This window comes from Sycon ciliatum, chromosome 2, assembly GCF_964019385.1.
Source record: "Sycon ciliatum chromosome 2, ocSycCili1.1, whole genome shotgun sequence".
In the NCBI taxonomy this organism is placed as follows: Eukaryota; Metazoa; Porifera; class Calcarea; order Leucosolenida; family Sycettidae; genus Sycon; species Sycon ciliatum.
The window spans coordinates 40,028,678-40,035,810 of NC_088644.1; positions in this window are offsets into that span (position 1 = coordinate 40,028,678).

Consider the following 7,133-nt stretch of genomic DNA (forward strand, 5'->3'; position numbering starts at 1 on the left):
CTTTTTCTCTCTCTTGTGTAAATGTGGGTACAACTATCTTCTGCAACAATCGTAGACGATCAGTGTTCATGAAAGCTGTTACTTGTACAGGGGAGGGAAATGGGTCAAAACTGATGGGATGATATTTTTATAGGAGCGAAAATGGGGTATCAAAAACCCAAAGTGACACGGACACTGTACGAAATGCGACACCAACACCAGGCAACAGCTTCACAAAGTAGAAGCTACGACTCGACTCGTAATCTGAGCAAACACCACAAGCTGCATAGTGACAACGACGTTACGTGACACACATGCAGTAACTAAGAACTGCTACTACTACTTACTACTACACGTACTAGCATGCAATAGGTGTCAAATCCTACACATGCAGAGAGACCTCGCACATGCACATGCACATTCCTGTCTGGAACGGTATTTAAGAGAGAGAGAGAGAGAGAGAGAGAGCTAGAATGTTACAGTTTGAAAAGATTCAAAAGAAGACTGCTATTTTTAGGATAACATTGTTACATTGATCCCACCGGAACAAAAGCGCTAAAATTGCTAGAACACTACAAAGAGCACACAATTCAGGTTCTTCCACATCAAACATGGTGAAAATTTTCACAAGGAAACTTAGAGTAGATGAGAATTAAACTTAGGAGTAGCTTAGTTGCGACTTCGGTGATATTTTTTGATGAAGTAGTTAGTTGGTTGTTCCAACGAGAACACGCCCTTCATGCCGAACTTGACACTTGACTGACTCACGACTGCCATCCGGAGCACACAAGGAGCACGTCGCACCTTCCACTCGGTAAACCTGCAAGAAAGCACCACTCCCTGCTCAATACACAGTGTTTCGGGGCTTTCACCCCTCATCAGTTGAGCTTGAGTAGGCTGAGGAAGATTGTGCCTGAAAAGCACCACTTATGTAGTGCTCTCCAGGCCAAACCATCACCAGGGATAACAACTTACAGAGACGCTTCGTTTCCAGTGCGACAAACACCTATTGAGGCCCCAGCGGCGTGCTGGGGCCTCAGCAGCGTGAGTCAGAGTCGCTCTTGGAGTTGTGCTAAACAGACGTTGAAAGCCATTATCTATTCACAACACTGTCACCTCCAACAACTAGTCGCACATCCGCGTGAGGGACAACAATACAAACTTAGAAGTTGCAACTTCGGCGGTATTACCGGTAGTGATGAAGTCGGTTGTACTTGTTCCAACGAGGAACACACCGTACCACCCTTCCTGCCGAACTTGACACTTGACTGACTCACGACTGCCATCCGGAGCACGCGAGGAGCACGTTGCACCTGTCCTTCCGCTCGGCAAACCTGCAAGAAAGCACCACTCCCTGCTGGTGAGCTGATCTACTCACCTCCCACCGCTTTAGGAGCTGCATCTGCGCCTTGATCCTTGAAGGGTGGTGGCGTTCCTACGGATGCGGAAAACTCGGCCTCTATAATTAACATAATAGAAAAGCTGACAGGATCGCTTTTCTAAATAGAGAAACCGAGTCTCACGCGAACCGTGAATTTTTTTTCTTGACACGTTTCAAGTTGCCGCCTCAGCTTTGCTGTACCGTACTGAACTCATTGTTCTTGTTCCTCTCAGTTCTTACCTATACACCGCCGGAAGAGAAGGCATGACAGTTTACTTGTGGAACTTTTCACAATGTTGGTGTTGAAGAATCGGAACAGTGCTTGTGTAGTGGATAACAGTGTTCCTCTTGTTTGCTTGAGCAAAAACATTTCATCTGAGCCGCGAGTGAGGGCCCAATAAGAGTCCAACGCCACGGTAAACACATACATGTACACTGCCAGTATCATGGATGCGGACTTGCCCTTAGTGGAGAATGCCGCCAGAGAAACCGGCAAAACGTGGTATTTTTGAAATTTCCGGTATGTCTTGTGTTGCATGATGCACATGTACCGGTAGGTCCACCCAACTTGTTTTTCTCCTCACGCCTGATGAACTCCTGCATTGCCGAAAATTTGTTTGAGAAAATTATGAATTTGCAGCGAAGAGACCACTTGCTATGAGGATGGTGTGTGAAGGGTTTTTCATGTAATGTAGTGGCCACAGTGGAGCTTGCGAAATGTTAAATACATGTTTGGCATAATGAGGATGGAGAAGAATTCCAGTACATGTACTTGCCCACCATAAGCTGGTATTACACTGTCAATTTCAATGCTCTTCGAGCAGAAACTGTCCGCGAGCATTACCCCCCCCCCCCCCCCCAATTATTAGGAGCTGGTGTGTGCATGACAAGCGGGTAGTCACGAGTCGTCACTGGTCGTTGATCTGGTGGAGATCTTGTAACTTACTTGACATGTATAATTATTACATTTACTACACAACAGCCCGATTGATCTTCAACAGGAGAGTCACCCAGAGGATAGTTGAAGAAAGCATAAGGATGGTGTCACCGTGTGTAAGTATTTGTACAATGTAGGTTCAAATACTAGCATTGTGAATGTGACACTATTATGAAGTAGAATTGTATTTATTTACTTAAGGATTCCCCAAAGGCTGTTCGCCTGTCGAGGGGTTTTCCTGTTTTCGCTTGAGTGATGAAATACGTGGAATGGGAAAATTGGTAAGAGAGGGAGGAAGAAAAAAGAAGAGAAAAGCAGAAGAATATTATTATAGCGTCAAGGTCAAGTCTTTGCAAGAGTATCGAATAATCGATGCTGTAAAGTGCGCTTACGAAAAGCTGCTTAAATTCGGAGAGAGAGTCTGTTGAGGTAAGGTTGGTCGGAAGTGCTGAAGTAGTACGAAATAATGGTAGCGACTTCGGCGATACATTTATAGGAGCGTTGATCGCTCCCAATACCGGAGTAGCACGACTTTGGCTACCCACCCACCGCAGATGTCCAGTGTATTCTGTCTCGAAACAACCTCACACCCATCACTATCCGTTTCTCCCTTAAACTGTATCTTCTTGTATTCAGATGCGTTCATTCTTCTGCCAGCTCACTTCTGTGCCGCCTTTTCTGCCTTCGTGCCCGTAGCCGCACCTGCACAAGGTCTCAAGTCTCGCTTGGAATTGTACTGCCACGAGCCTCCTCCCGATTTGGTTATTCCTCTCTTTCTTGTTTAGCCGCTGACCCCTGGAACTTAGTTCCGGCATCGGTCCGCCTTGCTGCTTCACCAAGTCAATTTCGTATCGCAATCCTAGATTGGCTAGGGTACCCCGTAAGGAGACCATAGGTCTGTGGGGACTGCCCTAGAAAAATATGAATAAATACTATTAATATACTATACTACGAGAAGTCCATCCCTCGAATCATCGAACCTTCGAAGGAGGGGTTCAAGGTTCGATGGACTTCTCGTGTGCTCTGGATGGCAGTCGTGAGTCAGTCAAGTGTCAAGTCAAGTCAAGTCGGCGGAATAGAGCGAGCTCCGGTATGGGGAGCAACCAACTTTCTGATGAAACAGTGTTATTGACAACGGTTCTGGCCGTTCAGTGGCCTTCACTGATGAGACTTGCTTGATGGAAACAGCTGTGTGGAGGAAGACTTGTGTTGCCAAGATTTACAACAGACTTGAGTCGTGTTGCTGGTGTACTATCAAGAGTACATAACATGAGGGTTATATACTCTTGGTACCGTATACATGTCGGCCAGAGAGCGTATCATGTGATCATTTCGGTTGTGTATGGGATAAACCTACACTCAGTACTGTACGGATGTGGAACTCGGAAGGCCAGTTACATGCAGGGAGTGGTATTGTACTACTCCCTGCATGTAACTGTCGTTGCAACACTACAACACTTGTAGTGCCAGTAGTGGCGTTGCAAAGCAGAAGGCAGACCTCTTTTTTACGGTCACGCGTCGGATAACTTGATGTATGAAATTCACGTGAGACCATGACCGACTATCTAAGGCGATCTTTGCCCTTTGTAGGCTGTAGTAAACCTTCCATGATATTCGTTAGCCCCATCCCTCACACAAACAAGTCAACAAAGAGGCATCTTTGGATTGAGGAGTGCTGGTTTCGAAACAACTGGTTTGAAGCTCATATATATATCAAAGTAGAGCTGGTGTTAGCTCAGAGCAGAGCTGTTAGCTCAGAGCAGAGCTGGTGTTAGCTCAGAGCAGAGCTGGTGTTAGCTCAAAGTAGAGCTGCTGTTAGCTCAAAGTAGAGCTGCGGTTAGCTCAAAGTAGAGCTGCGGTTAGCTCAAGTAGAGCTGCTGTTAGCTCAAAGTAGAGCTGCGATTAGCTCAAAGTAGAGCTGCTGTTAGCTCAAAGTAGAGCTGCTGTTAGCTCAAAGTAGAGCTGCTGTTAGCTCAAGGTAGAGCTGCTGTTAGCTCAAAGTAGAGCTGCTGGTAGCTCAAAGTAGAGCTGCGGTTAGCTCAAAGTAGAGCTGCTGTTAGCTCAAAGTAGAGCTGCTGTTAGCTCAAAGTAGAGCTGCGGTTAGCTCAAAGTAGAGCTGCTGTTAGCTCAAAGTAGAGCTGCGCTTAGCTCAAAGTAGAGCTGCTGTTAGCTCAAAGTAGAGCTGCTGTTAGCTCAAAGTAGAGCTGCAATGCTAAATGGATGTAATATAGCGCAAGGCAGAGCCGCAGCAAATAGCTAGATAACACCAGTTGTGAGAGTGGACCCGATTAGTGGGTACGATAATTATAATGATGGTGTGAATAAGTTGGATAGGGAGGGATGGTGGGAAAAGAAACACTGCTGAAGCACGATCCGTTGTCTGGAAGAGCACAACAGGGCAAGCAAGATTTGTTTTTCTTTTCCGCAAAATGGGCTGGTGCCATTTGTGATTACGCAGCAAAACAAAGCGCATGACGTCAGTCTTGAATGCAATACAAAGCAATGCAGTGCATGCAGTGTGTGCGCTAGTTCGGATTGTTGCTATTACACAAGTACAGTCAAACCTCTTTAGGACGAACACCAAGGGACCGATGGTATTTGTTCGTAATAACGGGAGTTCTTCTTATCCATATTTTATACCCAGTGAGTCATAGTGATTTATCCAACAGAGCTATGAACACTAGTTCTTTTAAAGCGAAATTTGTCTTATCAGTGTTCTTCTTAAAGGGGAAGTCCGGTGAAAAATTTAAATTTCAGGGTCGGTAGAGTTTCGGCCGCTGAGTCGAATGGTGTTGGTCCCACGTGTCTCCGACAAAGCGTTCTTGAGATATTTCCGTTTGAAAAACTGAGTTTCGGGGGCTGCGCCATGACGTCATGCGGCCGCGCCACACCCTCTGCAACGTCATAGCGTGCAGCTAGGTCAAAAGGAGTGCGTGAAAGCAATAGTGTCAGTGCTATTTCAAATGATTTGGCGTGGTGCGAGCGACCCCGAAGACATGTAACTCCTTGTGAGAGTGAGGATGCAGCCATGGCTGACCTTCATGAGTTCGGTCTGGGGCTGAGAACCTCGGTAGTCAGCTGAAGAAATGGCCGCGCGGGCCGGTCAAGAGTGAGCGCTACTGAGTTTCCGACTGATGAAGAAGCAGCAGCTATTGCAGACGAGGCTGATGTAATTATCAGATCGCTGGAGAGCAGGGTCGCCAAAATGGAGAAGAGTGATGCGAGTGCTCTAAATGTTGTTCCATACCGATTAGATTCGCTTAGACTCCAGTAGCCTGCCACATGGTGATGTTTTGGTGCGAACTTGGAATATTTCGGACTGCTCAATTGGAGAACAGTGCAGGCTCTTTGAACCACGGGTACGACTCTTCGCTCGCAACGCTATGGAATCTGAAAGTTCTAGGTCCGAGAGCTGTTCGCTGTTTTGTCACTTGTCACGGTTGTGCACTCATCGCTGTAGCATAAAATAATGAGGCGCCGCGGGTGCGGAAAACTAAAATTTTCTTTCTCAAAGCACAACCACCGGCACCGGCAAGGAGAAACGCACGTTCTCTGACTACATGACTGTACTGATACGAGTGTAGTACATGACAAGTCCGTTAAAGGGGAAGTATACCCTAAAATCAAATTTTCACCAGTTGTAGTCTTCGGGGTGCTGAGTCGAATGGTCGTGGTCCGAGGAAGCTGAGACGCTCCCTTCCTACTTGAATCCCAATCGAACTCGCGCACTTCCACCGAAACTGGGTGACTGCGCCCTACTAGATGGGGATTTGTATGCAAAATATCACTAAAAGCGCCATTTCGTTCTTATAAAAGCACGGATGACCGCCATTGGCCCATATGTTGTAGTCTTTTGGACGCTGAGTCGACTGGTTTTGGTCCGAAAAGGCTGCGATGCAGCGTTCCTCCTTTATTCCCAATCGAACATGGTTGAAGAAGCGGTCACGTGCTCCTGGGTGCCCAAATCACCTGGTCACCGCGCCAGCAGGCGACAACTTTCACACCAAGGTTCAACTCGAGTTCAACTCGAGTGACAGGACTGCACCCAAAAAAGGTCAAACGGGCTAGTAAGTTGTACCCTGCAGGCACGGTGACCAGGTGACTGGTGTACGCAGGAGCACGTGACCGCTTGTTCAACCATGTTCGATTGGGAATAAAGGAGGAACGCTGCATCGCAGCCTTTTCGGACCAAAACCAGTCGACTCAGCGTCCAAAAGACTACAACATATGGGCCAATGGCGGTCATCCGTGCTTTTATAAGAACGAAATGGCGCTTTTAGTGACATTTTGCATACAAATCCCCATCTAGTAGGGCGCAGTCACCCAGTTTCGGTGGAAGTGCGCGAGTTCGATTGGGATTCAAGTAGGAAGGGAGCGTCTCAGCTTCCTCGGACCAAGACCATTCGACTCAGCACCCCGAAGACTACAACTGGTGAAAATTTGATTTTAGGGTATACTTCCCCTTTAAAGGGGAAGTATACCCTAAAATCAAATTTTCACCAGTTGTAGTCTTCGGGGTGCTGAGTCGAATGGTATTGGTCCGAGGAAGCTGAGACGCTCCCTTCCTACTTGAATCCCAATCGAACTCGCGCACTTCCACCGAAACTGGGTGACTGCGCCCTACTAGATGGGGATTTGTATGCAAAATGTCACTAAAAGCACCATTTCGTTCTTATAAAAGCACGGATGACCGCAATTGGCCCATATGTTGTAGTCTTTTGGACGCTGAGTCGACTGGTTTTGGTCCGAAAAGGCTGCGATGCAGCGTTCCTCCTTTATTCCCAATCGAACATGGTTGAACAAGCGGTCACGTGCTCGTGCGTACACCAGTCACCT